The sequence below is a fragment of the Tupaia chinensis genome, unplaced genomic scaffold (genome assembly GCF_000334495.1).
Source record: "Tupaia chinensis unplaced genomic scaffold, TupChi_1.0 Scaffold145407_1, whole genome shotgun sequence".
Classification (NCBI taxonomy): Eukaryota; Metazoa; Chordata; class Mammalia; order Scandentia; family Tupaiidae; genus Tupaia; species Tupaia belangeri.
Window position 1 is genome coordinate 1,132,195 of NW_006205268.1, and position 14,791 is coordinate 1,146,985.

The 14,791-nt window shown below is 36.1% G+C and overlaps 1 long non-coding RNA gene across 1 annotated transcript; it reads right to left on the bottom strand.

Annotated features, from left to right (window-relative positions):
- Positions 1-3,783: 3,783 nt before the first annotated feature.
- On the bottom strand, positions 3,784-11,506 carry LOC102486188 (uncharacterized). Its single transcript, XR_337340.2, has 3 exons — positions 11,424-11,506; positions 6,710-6,980; positions 3,784-3,939 (listed from the first exon to the last, which is right to left on the bottom strand). It is a non-coding gene; the product is annotated as an uncharacterized LOC102486188 (long non-coding RNA).
- Between the last annotated feature and the right edge of the window lie 3,285 nt (positions 11,507-14,791).

The window sequence follows — 14,791 nt, forward strand, 5'->3', positions numbered from 1 at the left end:
ATGCTGTGTTCTTCAGTCTGTGGCCACATGAGAGACCTGGGTTTGATTACTGAGCCAATCTGAAGGCTGGGTGAGGTGGCATACACCTGTTATCCAAGCAACTCTGGAGGCTGAGGCAGGATCACGAACTCCAGGCTGCCCTGGGCAACATACGAGACCCTATCTGAAGAAAGGGTCCCAGGTAGAATGATGAGAAATGAAGATCAAGACACAGGGAGACCTATTGCAAGAAAAATAAAAACGGGCCAGCAACTGGTGCAGCAATTACATCACTGGACTCCCCCATGCCTGACAGCAGTTTGAGCTGTACACCCAGTGGTGAGAAAATCACACTGGGAGTATGTCCATGTGGGCCCAATATCCCAGGAGGAGAGGAATTATGGCATGGCTAGCCTTCCTGGGAGGGTGAGTTTTTACTTTTCCTTTTACTATCTCTGTCTCTGTCTCTTTCTCTCTCTCCAGCAAGCACATGTATTCCAAGGCACAAACCTGTTTAAAAAAAAAAGAAAAAAAAGAAAAAAGAAAAAGAAATCCCCCCCCCCCCAAAAAAAAGAATATGGCCATACCTTACCAATCATTCCCTCTGTTTCCTCATTAAATAGAGAACAATTTTATAATTGGAGTTTCTTTCTCTTTTAAAAATCCTATTGGTAATTATGTCTTATGAATTAATTGTTATTGTTTATTAGAATTATTGAGTTAATACTTGATAAGAAACTTCTATGAGCAGTCAGTCTCTTTCAATATATCAGTTTTAAAATAGTTGTCAACTGTCCACCTAGATCGAAACACAGGTAATATGTAAACACCAAAAATCAGAAATAATTGACAGTAGCTGCAAGAATAAATAAAATACTCATCTCTCAGGGGAATAACCAAGAGAGGCAATTTTGTAATTCTGCTGATTTTTTTCCATTTCCTCCATGCTCATTTTTGTCTTGTCAGAAACAACTATTTGTATTATCAGTTTGTCTTCTTTCTAATGGCAGAAAAAATACAAATAGTATCTCTATCTGTGTATCTAGCTCTCTACACATAGGTAAGTATCTAGAAGATACCTCATTCAACCAAAGCTTCCAGTTTTTAAGAAATTAACTACAAATTATCTCCATCTAAGATGATTTTTTTTATTATTTTGGTTTCTACTAATATTTTATTTTTTTATTTTGAGAGAGAATTTTGCTGTTAGGACACATACACTCACCAGAGAAACAGAGAGAAAAGGCAAGACGTCACCCCCAGGGAGATGGTCACACTGCAATGCCTTTTCCTCCATTCTCTTCCTGGGATCTTGTGTGGGCATGCATGCACCCGTGCCTGGTGTGAGTTTCAAACCATTGAGTCTAGGACTTGAACTGTCATTGGCCATGTGGAAGTCAGCTCTTAACCACGATGTCACTTGCTCTCCCCAATTCCTACTAACATTTTTCTCCACAGATTAACAATGTTACTTTCTTAAACCCTGAATCAACATTTATGTGTATTCTTATTTTTTATTATTTGGATACACAGACCATCTCACTAAGAGAGTGATTTGGGCTTTGAAATGTGAGACTGCATCTTTTAATTAAAATGGCATTAAAGTTGCTGATTGGATGGGATGTGTAATAAGACATACTTGGCATATATCATGATTCAGCACCAATTAGCAATATGACCAGAAACAATATACCAATATGTATAAATTCTTTACAATTTGGTAAATATCGATATTGATAAAGACAACATATATTTATGACAAAAACCTATAGGGTGGAGTGACCTTGAAAATTGATCAGTCTAAGGATTAGAGAACAATTGTTAGGACTGCCTGAACTACTCTATAACATGGGAGAAGATCAAACAAATTCTATTTAAGTATCAAGAACTGTGGATTCAGCTTTTATTCACGCTATATACTCATTGTAAATAATATACATATTTTTAAAAAAATGACATGGTTGTTGGCTTTCAATTCAGATAAACAGCATAATGAATCCTTTGCTAATGTAAATGTGAGATGAATTGTCTTTCTTTAACTTGCAATATCATGTAAGTAGTTTTCAAACCTGTTTAACCATACAGGTCCTTAGTGGCTTTCATATTTATACAAAACTACTATCCCCCCAAATTTACATAAATCGTACAAATAGGTTGCCTTGATTTTTAAAACTATTTTGTGCTGATTAACAATAAATCTGGGGCCACTCCATGATTTTGTGGATAAGTCAGCTGGATGCCATGTGTCTGACTGCATGGTTTGAGTTCTGGACCTGGTGGCATTCCAGGTACATGTGCATGCATGCCAAAAATCCTGAAGAGTGGGAAAGATGGAGGAGACAGGATTACAGCCTGGTCTTGCCTCATTGTGGGTGCTTTTTCACTCTGTCTCCAACAAACTCACATGCCTTCTATTAAATTTTTATAAAATAAATATAATTTATAAAATACAATTTTTTCATTATTCTTGTTTAGAGTTTTGGCAGGAATTCTTTCACATAACATGCTTTAAAAGTTTGCTTGGCCATTCTAGTTATTTTTTTAAAATATATATATTTGGTTGACAGCTTGAAAGGAGTGACCAGTGGTTTTCTTACTTAACAGGACTTTCTTACTGGGCCATCAGTGCCCTATGTGAGTCTATCTGTACCTGGTGGGATAACCCATGCCAAAGATCATTTTTGTGTTTTTATGAAAAGATATTTATCATCTATTGTTTAGTCACAAAGATTATGACTTCTTTTGAACTACACAGTTATGCATGTGTATGTTATCGTGCAAATGGAGGCACTGATATAGGAAAGTGTTTGCTGATTGACTCACATCCATGCCCACAAACTTCATCACAAGAGTCCCAGTGAAGGGTCAAGGAAGGCCTAGATTGTGGAAGACCAGTCACTGGAGGATGATCTGCATGAGGCCTAGAACCAGGATCCTTTTCTTTACAATAGTTTGTTTGTTTGTATACCCAATGTACATTTATATAAAATACTGCTATGTTTCTCTTTAAAATATGCTTCTTTTTAAAAAGATACTGTTACATTTTAAAAAAAAAAGATACTAAGCATATAAAGAATTATATATATATATAAACATAAATAGACTAGTAGGACAGCTGGTGGTGTAATAGTTAGGGTGGCTAGATCACACATGGCCAACTGTGTGGCTTCAGTCCTGGACCCAATGGCTTGAAAAACTAGCCAGGTGTGTGTTCATGCATGTCCAAAATTCCAAGAGGAGAATGTAAGAGAAGGGATTGGAGATGTGACCATCGCTCCCGTGGAGTGCTTGCTTACATTTTCTCTCTCTCTCTCTCTAACAGGCACACGCACCCAACAGAAAATGTAAAAATGAGTAAATAAAGAGGCTGGGTGAATAGCAATATTCAATATGTGAAATTTTATGTAAAAAAAAAAATACACACACCTACAGTAACTTCAGCAATGTTTATTATCCTTTAGCTGCTTTTACTGACTTCAGAACATCGGGACAGATCCTAGGTGACAACTTCAGTTCACTAAAGGCAAGCTATATTCTGATCTCCAGTACTGCTAGTGCACACTCAGATAAGAACATTATTATTGTGTGTAATGAGAGAATCTCCCCTTGGTAGTAAATTACCCACAGAAAATGAAGATATTCTTCACCTTATTTCTACTTTGAAATGCAAATTTGTTTAGTAATGACAATCATTATGATGCCCAAATGGGGCAGTTATCTAATTTTACAACGATGAAATAAATCATAGTAAAAATGAATACCCCATTGTAAATCATCATATTTTTATGGGTTTATATGGTTGTGAAAGATAGCTTGGTACACAAATTAAATTTGGACAGTGGGCCTAAGAAGCGTAAGGAGTGAGTCCCAGTTCTGTTGGAAGCCTGATAGCTTCAGTCAATTTTGTTAAATTTCCAGTGCTTCAGCTGCCTCTGTCATAAAACGGTGATGTTGTTAAGCCTAGTGATGAAGATCAAAGAAAAAAAATACAATTTAAAAATTATAAACCATTATACAGCTGATACTTGTTTGTTTTACTTAGGACTTTAGAGTGGGTAGATGAAAAGGTTTTGAAATATCTTTAATAAGCATCTATAGCACTTTGTCTTTTAACAAATAGCTTTTTCCAGCACTGTTTATGTGAGAGTATTACCTTGGGAGCCGGCACTCTTGGTGCTATGGAATATGGAATGACGTGTCTCGACTCTGTTCCCTTCGTTCTGGCCAGTCCTTTAGTATGACCCAGGTATGCCCCTCCAACTTTGGTGTTGTCATCCATGCATCCCAGGAAGCTTTGCTCAGTACCAGAAGCAACAGCAATTTGTCCAGCATTCTGTTAGTTCTCTCATTTATATGCACTTTCTAAAGGGCTTGCTATTTTCTATTGGAATGTTCACTACATAGAGGTAGTAAATGAAAATGTCTTAAAACTACCAACTCCACACTTTTTCTTTTCCCTGCTGAGGTGATGGTGGTAGTTGGTGATTAGTTGTGTGGGTGTGCTGGTGGTAGGGAACAGTTTATTCCATTTTAACAGAGACCTTCAGTCCTTTGAGAATACCATACTACCTAGGTTCCCAGTGCGTGTGTAAGGAAACATCTGCTTTTTGCCTTTTTTTGTTAGTTATCCATTTTTTCTTCACATCCTTTCTAGGAGATTGCTATAATGTGATAATCACATAGCAACTGCTCTGAACTGTGAATCGAGGATCATGGGCCACTCCCAGCTAGCATTCATTTCAGAGGAATCAACCCTGCCTTCCAGGACCAGGAAGTGAATTTTACTTCCCTCTTTCACTTCATTGTTTTGTTTTCCATCTTTCTTCTGTTAGTGGTTGAGATTTTAGCATCTGCATCTTTTCTAACATTCACGTTTGCATTTGTTTCTAAATTACTTTTCAAGCAGCCCATATACCTTCCACATACTCAGAGTTGTAGACCTTAACGTAGCATGTTTCTCTGAAGTATCTGTGGTTTACACAAATGTCACTAAAATAGGTTGATTTTTAATAAGTCCATATTTGTACATATTCAGTGTAGAAAATTTTAGAGAATTAGATAAGCAAAATTAAATAAAATACAGAAAAAATATCTTGTTTTTCCTGTATATTCTTATGAGACTTTATTTTCACATTTATCTGTATATTTTCCTACAATGATAGTGAGATCTAATAGATGTATAGTTTTTAAAGTTGTCTTTGTGATTATATGTGTATTTTTTTGTTGTTGTTATCTATACATTTCAAGAATTAACTTATAGGGACCAGCAGGTGGCGTGGTGGTTAAGGTGCTGGACACTCCCACATGGCAGGCGAGGGTTTGAATCCTGAATCTGGTGGCTTGCTTTCTCACTTCCTCTCTCTCTCACTCTCACCCTCTGTCTCTCTCTGGTCAAATTAAAAAAATAAATAAATGAATAAATAAAATAAATAATTATTTAAAAAAAAAGAATTAACTTATGGAGTATGAAACGTCGGTTTTAGAACTAGTAGATGGCATGGCAGTTACATCGCTGGACTCCCGCATGGCTGACTGAGGGTCAACTCCCATACTCGGTGGCATGAAACTCACACTGGACATGTGCATGTGTGTGCCCAAGGCCCCAGGAGGAGAATGAAGGAAAAGGAATTGAGCATGGTCATCCCCCAGGGGGTGATTTATCAATTTCCCTATCACTTCTCTGTCTCTGTCTCTATTCTTCTCTCCTTGGAGAGTACACATGCCCTAAGGTAAAATATATTTTATATATGTGTGTGTGTATGTGTGTGTGTGTGTTTGTGTGTGTGTGTATACAAACAAACAAACAAAAGCATCGGTTTTAAATATGAAGTAAATCCTTCTGCTTGGATATATCATAATATTTTAGGCAGTTCCTTAATATGAACCATTTAAGAATTATCTACATAGTTTGCTTTTATAAGATTATTTATTTGTTCTTATACATTTCTTATACATTATAACACTTGAATATTTAAGAAACAAAATCATAGAGGTAAGCCTTATAAATAGTTAACATACTTGAGAAGATTTCAGTGGGTCTGCTCATTCTAGCTAATTGTGTGGAAAATGTTTATGTCTTTGCTTAGATTAATTTATTTCAAAAAGCATTCTATATTTTATCAGATTTTCAAACAGTGCAATAAACTATACCATTTTAGCTTTCTAGAATGAGCTTCTAATTATCATAATAAATACACATGTGCTATTGGAGTGCTAATGATATAAAAAAGTTGATAACTTTAACAGGTTTTTCTTTTGTCCAGATTGTGCCATGGTACTCCCAAATCATCCCCTCCCACTCCATTCCCATAACTAGCCTAAGTGAGGACTTGTTTAGTATTCAGTTTTGGCGAAGTCTCTGCATAATGTGAATTCTGTGGTTCTGAGAACTATTTTGAGCTTACACTTCGTATTGAGCTGTTATCATTGAATACGCCTTGATGTAGTCCTGTTCTAATTCTCAGTAGGCTGTGCTACTAGTTCTCATACTAGAAAGACTAACTCAACCATTTTCCCATGTATGCCTGAATAAGTTTCAGTTGCTTTTATTTTATTGTATTTTTATTTAATTAATTAACTCAGTTGCATTTAATATAAAGCCTCAGATACCAGAGGGATTTGCTGGTCCTGTGCAGATCTCTTAACTTTCACAGACAGTGCCAGCTCCATGATACTACTCATCTCAAGCAGAGGCAGATGGCAAACTAGTTCTCTGTTGTGACATACTAACCCTTAATGGTATCCAGAACTTGATTTTATTTTCCAGTGCTCAGTGAAGAAATCTGCGGGTAAAATTTATCCCGTTATTGTCTATCTTCTGTGTTGTCGCTCATTGGTATTCTTCACAGCGCTTGTAAACTCAGCAAGTCAGCAGGCTAATCCTGTCAGATTTCAACTGTTTCTTTTCTCCATAATTCTTTTGCTGCCAGAAAACAACTTCTCTATTGTAGGGCCCCTTTTCTTTTATTTATTTATTCTTATCATCACTGTGTCTGTGAACACTAGACAGCATATAAGAAGAAAAAACAGGTCAGGAGTGTGATAGGAAGAGAAGATCAGAACTACCAACACAAACTACTGAGTAACAAAAGACTAGTAGGCAAGAATGGATTTAATTTTCTTGCCAATACACAGCAGGTATAAAACAATTCAGCTTTCTGAAGAAGGGAGAGCTAGATAACGAAGGAAAAATATGCTGGCTCTCCAAATATAAGAACATGTCTCAAAATACTATCCCCAATTCTTAATAGGGCTTTAAGTATTAAATAGCTTAATGAATTTGATTTTTAATATATGTTATTAATTGGTAAATTGGAACATAAATAGTGACATCAAAAACTTACTGCAACTATAACTATACATACTGCAACTATAACTTTTGAAGTAAGAATAAATTGGTAAGACATGCATTTTAGAAAGTATGCTGGTATCACATTTTATATAGCACTGAGATAAAATATATTGTTTATTCAGATAATTCACCACCTTACTTTTCAAATTGAAATGGCTATTGAATTATTTTTCTCTCAAATTAGTGCTATCTTGGGTTTTGGCATGGGTAGCAGGGAACAGTGATATTAGTCAAAATAGTCTACAACTTTTTATTATTACACTGATCATGCATAAGTGGCAAAATTATAAATAGAACATATTCATTAAAGTAATGTGTATCCATTAAATAACTGAACAAAAGGTATTCTTGTCCTCATTCATATGTCACTGTATTAGTCCTGTCTGTGATGCTATAAAAGAGTAATAGAAACTGAGTAATAATAGAGAAAAGAAATGTATTTGGCTCACAATTCTGGAGGCTAGGAAGTCCAAAATTAAGGGGCCACATTTGGTGGCAGTTTGCTTGATTTTTTATCCTGAGGTGGAATGTAGGAGAGCAAGAAAACTCGGATGGTGGGGAAATCAGACCAGACCCATTCTATTGTCAGAATTGTACTCCTGCAAAACACTAATCCACTCCTGAGATAATGGCATTACTCCTTTTGACAGCACAGTGGCCTTATGACCTAATAACCTTTAAAAGGACCCACTTCTAGATGCTATAGTTCTGAAGATTAAGTTTCCAACACGTGAACTGCGGGGCACATTCAAATCATTGAAGTCACTAAGTGACCATACTAGATTTCTATAGAAGAGATATTAAAAAATAATATTTAATTTGAATGTCCTGAAAAGCCATTACTAGAATCCTGATTTTCATAATGAATGCTGCAACTGTAACTTTTGCAGTAATTATAAATTGGTAAGACATGCATTTTAGAAAGTATACTGGTATCTCATTAAATCATTAATTAATTTCAAAATGTCTAATGACATTTTGTAAATTTGCCAAAGGGTGCATGCACTCACTAGAAGGAGAAAGGGAGGAAGAAAGAGAGGGAGAGGAAAAGCAAAAAATCATCTCCCATCAGGAATTGTTACCCTACAATCCCTTCTCCTCCATTTTTCCTTCTGTACAGATACTGGACAAGCACACACATGGGCCTGGGATGTTTTTCAAACTGTCTAGTTTAAGATTTGAACTGCGCAGTCAGCCAAGTGGGATCTGGCTCATGAAACCATGTGGCCAAGAGGTGCCTGGAACATTGTTTTGAACACTATAGTTTTTTTAATCCAACTTCCTTTATCTTGATGTTAAGAATTCACAGGCCTGAGGCAATTCATTACCAATTGTAGTGTTAATTCTGCCAGCTCTTTGAGGAAGCCCTGAATGTTTAACTAACCCAGTTATGCTCACTGGCTTAGAAGGTCCATTGTCATTGGTTCTCTTGTCCCTTCACATCACTAGCCAAGGCAGGATGTCAGCCCAGCACAGTTGCTCTTTTTCTCTCTGCTTCCATTGTCCGTCAATCAGAAGTAACTAAAATCCTCTTCATTTATTTCTATCTTCATTACTTTGTATTTTAAAAAATTCAATTTAATCTCAATAAACTCTGGGGAGGATCTTATAGAACACCGAGTAATATTTCTTTGTTTTTTCTATCACTGAGGTTGTAGAGCTACTTCAACATACAATTTTGTCAGCAGACTAAGATGGTTGATGCTAAAGCCATTATTATATAAAGCCAAACTGTGCCTGAATTCCGTTATCTTGAGCTTTATATTAAAAACTTGCTTAAGCTGTAACTTAGCCAAAGCGTCTATTGAGACTACAGATAATAGCCTCTAGAATATAACTACTCTTTGAAAACACAATCTTCCTTTGTTAAATTTCTGTATCCTTGGTACAATCTCAGTCTCTCTCACCCTTGCCTAAGCTATAAAACCAGAACACGGAATGCTCATTCAATAAAAAAATTAGACTTAAATTAGTTTTAATGTTAACCTGTAACATTTTGACTAAGTATCTTGACTGTACTCCTAATAACTTGCCTATCTATATATTTTTTTTCAAATTACTACAGCTTCAAAAAAAAAAAAAAAAAAACTGTAAGTAATTGTATCCACCACTGTGGGATAATCTTTTCCAGAAGTGTACTGTATATAAAAATGGGCACAATTCTTTCTCCAACTTTCCCTAGTAAGGCTACATTATGTACCACACAGTTATACATTGAATAAACCCTTGGATGTTGAATGATAATTTGGCACTGGACGCCCTGATAGCATCCAAATTAGTAATAAAAAGAGTAAAACTTTCTGTTTTCCCTAAATATCTTCTACTCATAGGTTTTCTTACAAGCACATCTGACAACTTTATTCTGATTGCAGTTCCAGTCTAACATTCATTGCAATATAAATAATGAAACTATCATTAGACACATTATATGTATTTAATGTATTCATATGTAACACAAGTAACAGAAGGGCCCTCTTTTGCAGTAGGCTCACAGTGTCAAGCTGTGCACACTCATGTATTTGTTCACTTTGTTGATTTCAATGAGCTACTAGTTCACAAATTTTTCAAAGATTGACTAGAGTAGGTTTGTAGTGAGACAGGGATTCAGAACACTGGCATGCAAGTGAAAATGCACTTTTAGGAAAGCAAAGAACATACTTCGGGATGAGCAAACAATCACTCTTAAGACTGATTGACAGGTTAAGATTGAGAGCTGGAGTAACAGATTAAATACCTTGAATTCCAGGCTAAGAAATCATTTTGATTAGATTTTGTATTGAAAGAGGGAGATTAATAATATGTGTGTCTCATAGCTGCTGAATAAAACACCAATTAAAAATTTGAAAAAAGAGTCAGTCCTATAAACAGGATTTGAAATAAGACATACATGAATGGAGAAAAAAGAAACCTGAAATTAAATTTTCACAGTTCTGGACTCTGGAAGAAGCAGATTAAGGAGATATGACTTCGGATGGGGACTCTTTTTCTCAAGGACGATATCCTCTGTGTGTCCTCATATGATGGAAAAGTCAAAGGAGCTCTCTAGGTTCCCCTTTTATAAAGGCACACTTCCAACTCATAAGGGTTCCACCATTGTGATCTAATCAGCCCCGAAGATCTCACCTCTCAATATCATCACCCTGGTGGTTAGAATTTTGAAGAAACACCAACATTCAGTCCATAGCCCTGGCATGTCCTGAGTGTCTGCTCTGTGCCAGACTGCGTGAACTGCCCTCCCTGTGTTGCCATCACTGCTGTGTGAGAGTCAGGCCATCGTCTGGTCACTGCTAACTACATGCCATTGATGTGTGCTAGCCTCGTGGACATCCTATCTATAGCTATTAAATAACTGAACCAGTCAGTTCATAGAAGTATCTTGCTTGGTTGGTACTATGAGTATCAGTTTATAGATGAGAAAACTGAAGCTAACTACTCAAAGTATAGAGCTAGTAAGTGCCCAGAGTAATGATGTGATTTAAATGTCTGCTTTTTAAAGGATACACTCTGTCTATTCATAGCTTATATATATGGATATATGTGTGCATATATGATATGTGTGTGTATATTTAAGCAATTGTTGAATTTTTCCATCTGTTCACAATAATATATAGCTCTCTGAAAAAATACGTTTGTGAGTTAAAGCTTTAAATAGCAAACAGAACGTAAGTAAAAAGTAAAGTCCTTTTACTCTTATCAAATTAGTGTTGTATTCCTTGGTTCAGCAAGACAAAATGACTTCCTACATTCTAAGTAAGTGAAGCTCCGAAAACACCAGTCAGGAAGCCAACAATAAGCTAGATGCTGTCACTAAGAGTTCAGAGTGGGCATTGCTGGTCTATTCCTTCTGCCTTATAAGCTCTGAGGTGTAGAGGACGCTGTTCCAGTCCCCTCAGCAAAATGTCAGGAGGCCATGCTGAAATAGCTAGGGCAGACCGTTCAAATCCTCTCTCAGTGTAGTGGCTGGTTCTCCAGCCTCTGGTTATCTGCCCAGACTAGACAGCACGGCACCAATGCTCTCTCTATAACGACACCTTTCAGATTTGTCAGAAGGTTCTCTCAGGATGAGCTTCTGTTCTGCTTGCAGCGTGCTTACCTGCTTAGCCTCTTGTCATGAGAGGTAACAGTCAAGGCTGAGTCCACCATATCCAGCTCAGGAAAGCTGACTGTAAGTTATTGAAATCCACATGGAGCAGATGAATTCTGATTCCATACATACCGTGTCACACTGGCTGTTTCAAAGCTTCTATGATTTCATATTGGTTATTCTACTAGGAGTACAACTAATACTCCTAGTAATACTAATGATAACACTAATACTGCAATCACAATAACAGTCCTCATAACCTTAATTAATTCGGGGATGTAATTAGGTAATAATAGCAATATTTACTTATACAGTCTATGATTTTTTTATGATCACAATTGCTTTTATCCTTTAGAAATGTATCGAAGGTATACATTAGGCTCACTTTGTACATGAGAAAATTTCATTCGAAACTGGTTTCTGTAATACTCAAAGTATAATATCTTATAAATGGAGATAGGGAACTCTAGTCCAGCTCTTCTTACTTCAACACTTTCATTTTTTTTTTTTTTTCCTTTTTTGGTTCCCTCTCAGTTACCTGTAGGCGATTGGAACTACACATACTCTACTTTGTAGTGGATAACATTTCAAAGCATCATTAAGATATAACACTCCCCCGCTTTAAGGATTTGGACTTTGCCACTGACCTTTTCCAGCAGGTTGTACTGTACATGAATAGTTCCCTTTGAAAAGCTCACATAGTGGGCAATCAACCTCTGAACAACTTTCAACTACCAAGCAATGTCAAGGGCCTCTGTAGTGAGTAGCATGCTTCATGTTCAACTTTCATGTGATGCACCAATTTCCCAGAATGAAATTCCTTCACAAGAGAGTCTCAACAAATTTTTAAAGTAGTATTTTTAAATTATGAAAACCTAGCAGTGATTATACAATCTAGTGATTACATCTACATATTTTTGTGTGGAATGTTACTTATCTATGATATTTTTCAAAGTCACTTAGATGGGGGACCAGCAGTTAGCATAATGGCTATGTCGCTGGACTCCCATGTAGTTGACTGCAGTTTGAGTCCCAGACCCGGTGGGTGGCTTGAACTCACACCGAAAGCTAGAAATCACCCCCCAGGGGGGATGGCCATGCCACAATGCCTTCTCCCCCATTCCCCACACATGCGCTTGGAGTGAGTTTACGCCACCAGGTCCTCGACTCGAACTGTAGTCAATTAAGTGGGAGGCCAGCAACATAGCAATTATCCACCAGGTCCTCGCCTCGAACTGTAGTCAATTAAGTGGGAGTCCAGCAACATAGCCATTATGCCAACTGCTGGTCCCATATTAATCTTAAGTAGGTATAAGAATTTAAGTTAAACTGCAGTAATCACTAAATCCAATCTTAGTTTCAGGAAAACATCACAATAACTAGTTCTATTTGTTCCTCCTATATGTAGTATATCTTGATTTCAAAATAAAAAATTGTCATAGCTTCTTTTAATTTTTTCTTATAAAAATGGAAAAATGGGGGCTGACAGGTGGAGTGGTGGTTAAGGGTGCTGGACTCTCACATAGCTGACTGCAGTTTGAGTCCCAGACCTGATAGCTTGCTTTCTCACTTTCTCTCTCTCTGTCTGTCTCATTTTGTTCCTCTCTGGTCAAAAAGAAAGAAAGAAAGAAAGAAAGAAAAGAAAGAAAGAAAGAAAGAAAGAAAGAAAGAAAGAAAGAAAGAAAGAAAGAAAGAAAGAAAGAAAGAAAGAATCTAAAAAAAAGGAGAAATGTGAAACTATAATAGTTCAATGAGTTGATTTTAAATGACCAAGCATGTATATCCTAATAGAAATTACAGATATCAATCCAAGGTTAATAAATAAAATGTCTTTACATATTGAATAGTATTAAGTAATACATTAAAATTTTACATTAATAACTTATGAAAAGACAAGTTACAAAATTTGTGATTGACACAAATCTCGTGCCTTAGATTTTAGAATTGTGATTCAGAAATTTTTTTCTAGGTTAGAGTTATGTATACAATTTAACAAGTTATACATTTAAAAAAAGAAGAGACTTTTCCACAATAAGGTATAATAGGGTCAAGTCAATAATTACGGTACAGGGAAAAGACTAGTTTAATGATGTTTATGAAAAAAGTACTACAGGTACCAGTCTATAACTGACTGTAAACTCAGTGTGAGCCATCAGCATACTACAGATACTAAAAGAAAAATTAAGTCATTTTTGGTGCATTCGTGTACCAGTGATTATAAGAATAGGAATGCCTAATTGTCAGACTAGGAATGCCATGGGCCCTTTTCACTGGCCTCATCACATCAGTGCTGGGGTGTGCTGGTATGTTCAAGACATTGTGTTTCATTTCAAACTTGGCACATTTCAAAATCAAAACTAATAAGAGCACAGGCAATTTTTGAATTGCATGCCAATTAGAAAGATGGCTTGTCTGGAAAATGATCATATCAAAAGGGTTTCATAACTTATCTAAGTGACTCTCAGGCATCTTAGGGAGGCAGAGATGAAGAGAATTTTAAATATCAGTGATACACACACGCACACACACACGCACACATTTTCTATGAGGGATGAGGCAGCATGTTACCTTGGTACCTGTTTGTCACTTGAAATATCTACAGAGATTAGTAATGGTGATGATACATCTTTATGTTTAGATGGTACTTTATGCCAGAGTCAAAATAACCCTGAGAAATATGTCTTGTTTTTGTTTTTTTTCTTTTTTTTTAAATAAAGGCTTTAAAGTCAGAAAAGTTAATCCATTCGACTTGTTCACATGTCTTGTAAGTATCTGTAACTATCTCATGTGTAATGGTGCTTGTGAGTGCATAGGTTAGATAGATACATAGCTGGGACTACAGGTACTTGTTGCCATACATTAAATAGATCTAAGTCTCTTGCTACCTTAAAATCCCATAATGAATCCAATGTTTTAAATTTTATTGTAATTTAATAACCACATTAATTTATTATTGATTTTCAGATTAATCAGCACATTAATATTGTCACTGCATAGACAAATAAGCCTTGGTATATGATATTTTCAACTCTGTGTTAGAAAAAAAAACAGTGATCAGCTGGTATTTTTTTAAGTCTTTAAAATATGGTAATGACATTGGATTTAAAGTGATTATTATGTATAATAGAGCAAGGAAACAATATGATTTCCTTGGGGGTTTATAAAAATAATTGAAAATATATATAGTAACTCTATATGTGTGTGTCAGCTATCTTTGATGTCAAGGACCTGAGGCCCAATTTTTGCCTATGACAAGGCAATTAGTTTTGGTTGGCTTCCCCTAGATAGTTTTCCCCATCATAATATATTAGAACTTTATTTCCTCCAAGCAGAAGACTGTAATTCATTTTTCAAGCCCTTCAACATGTTTCTCAGGT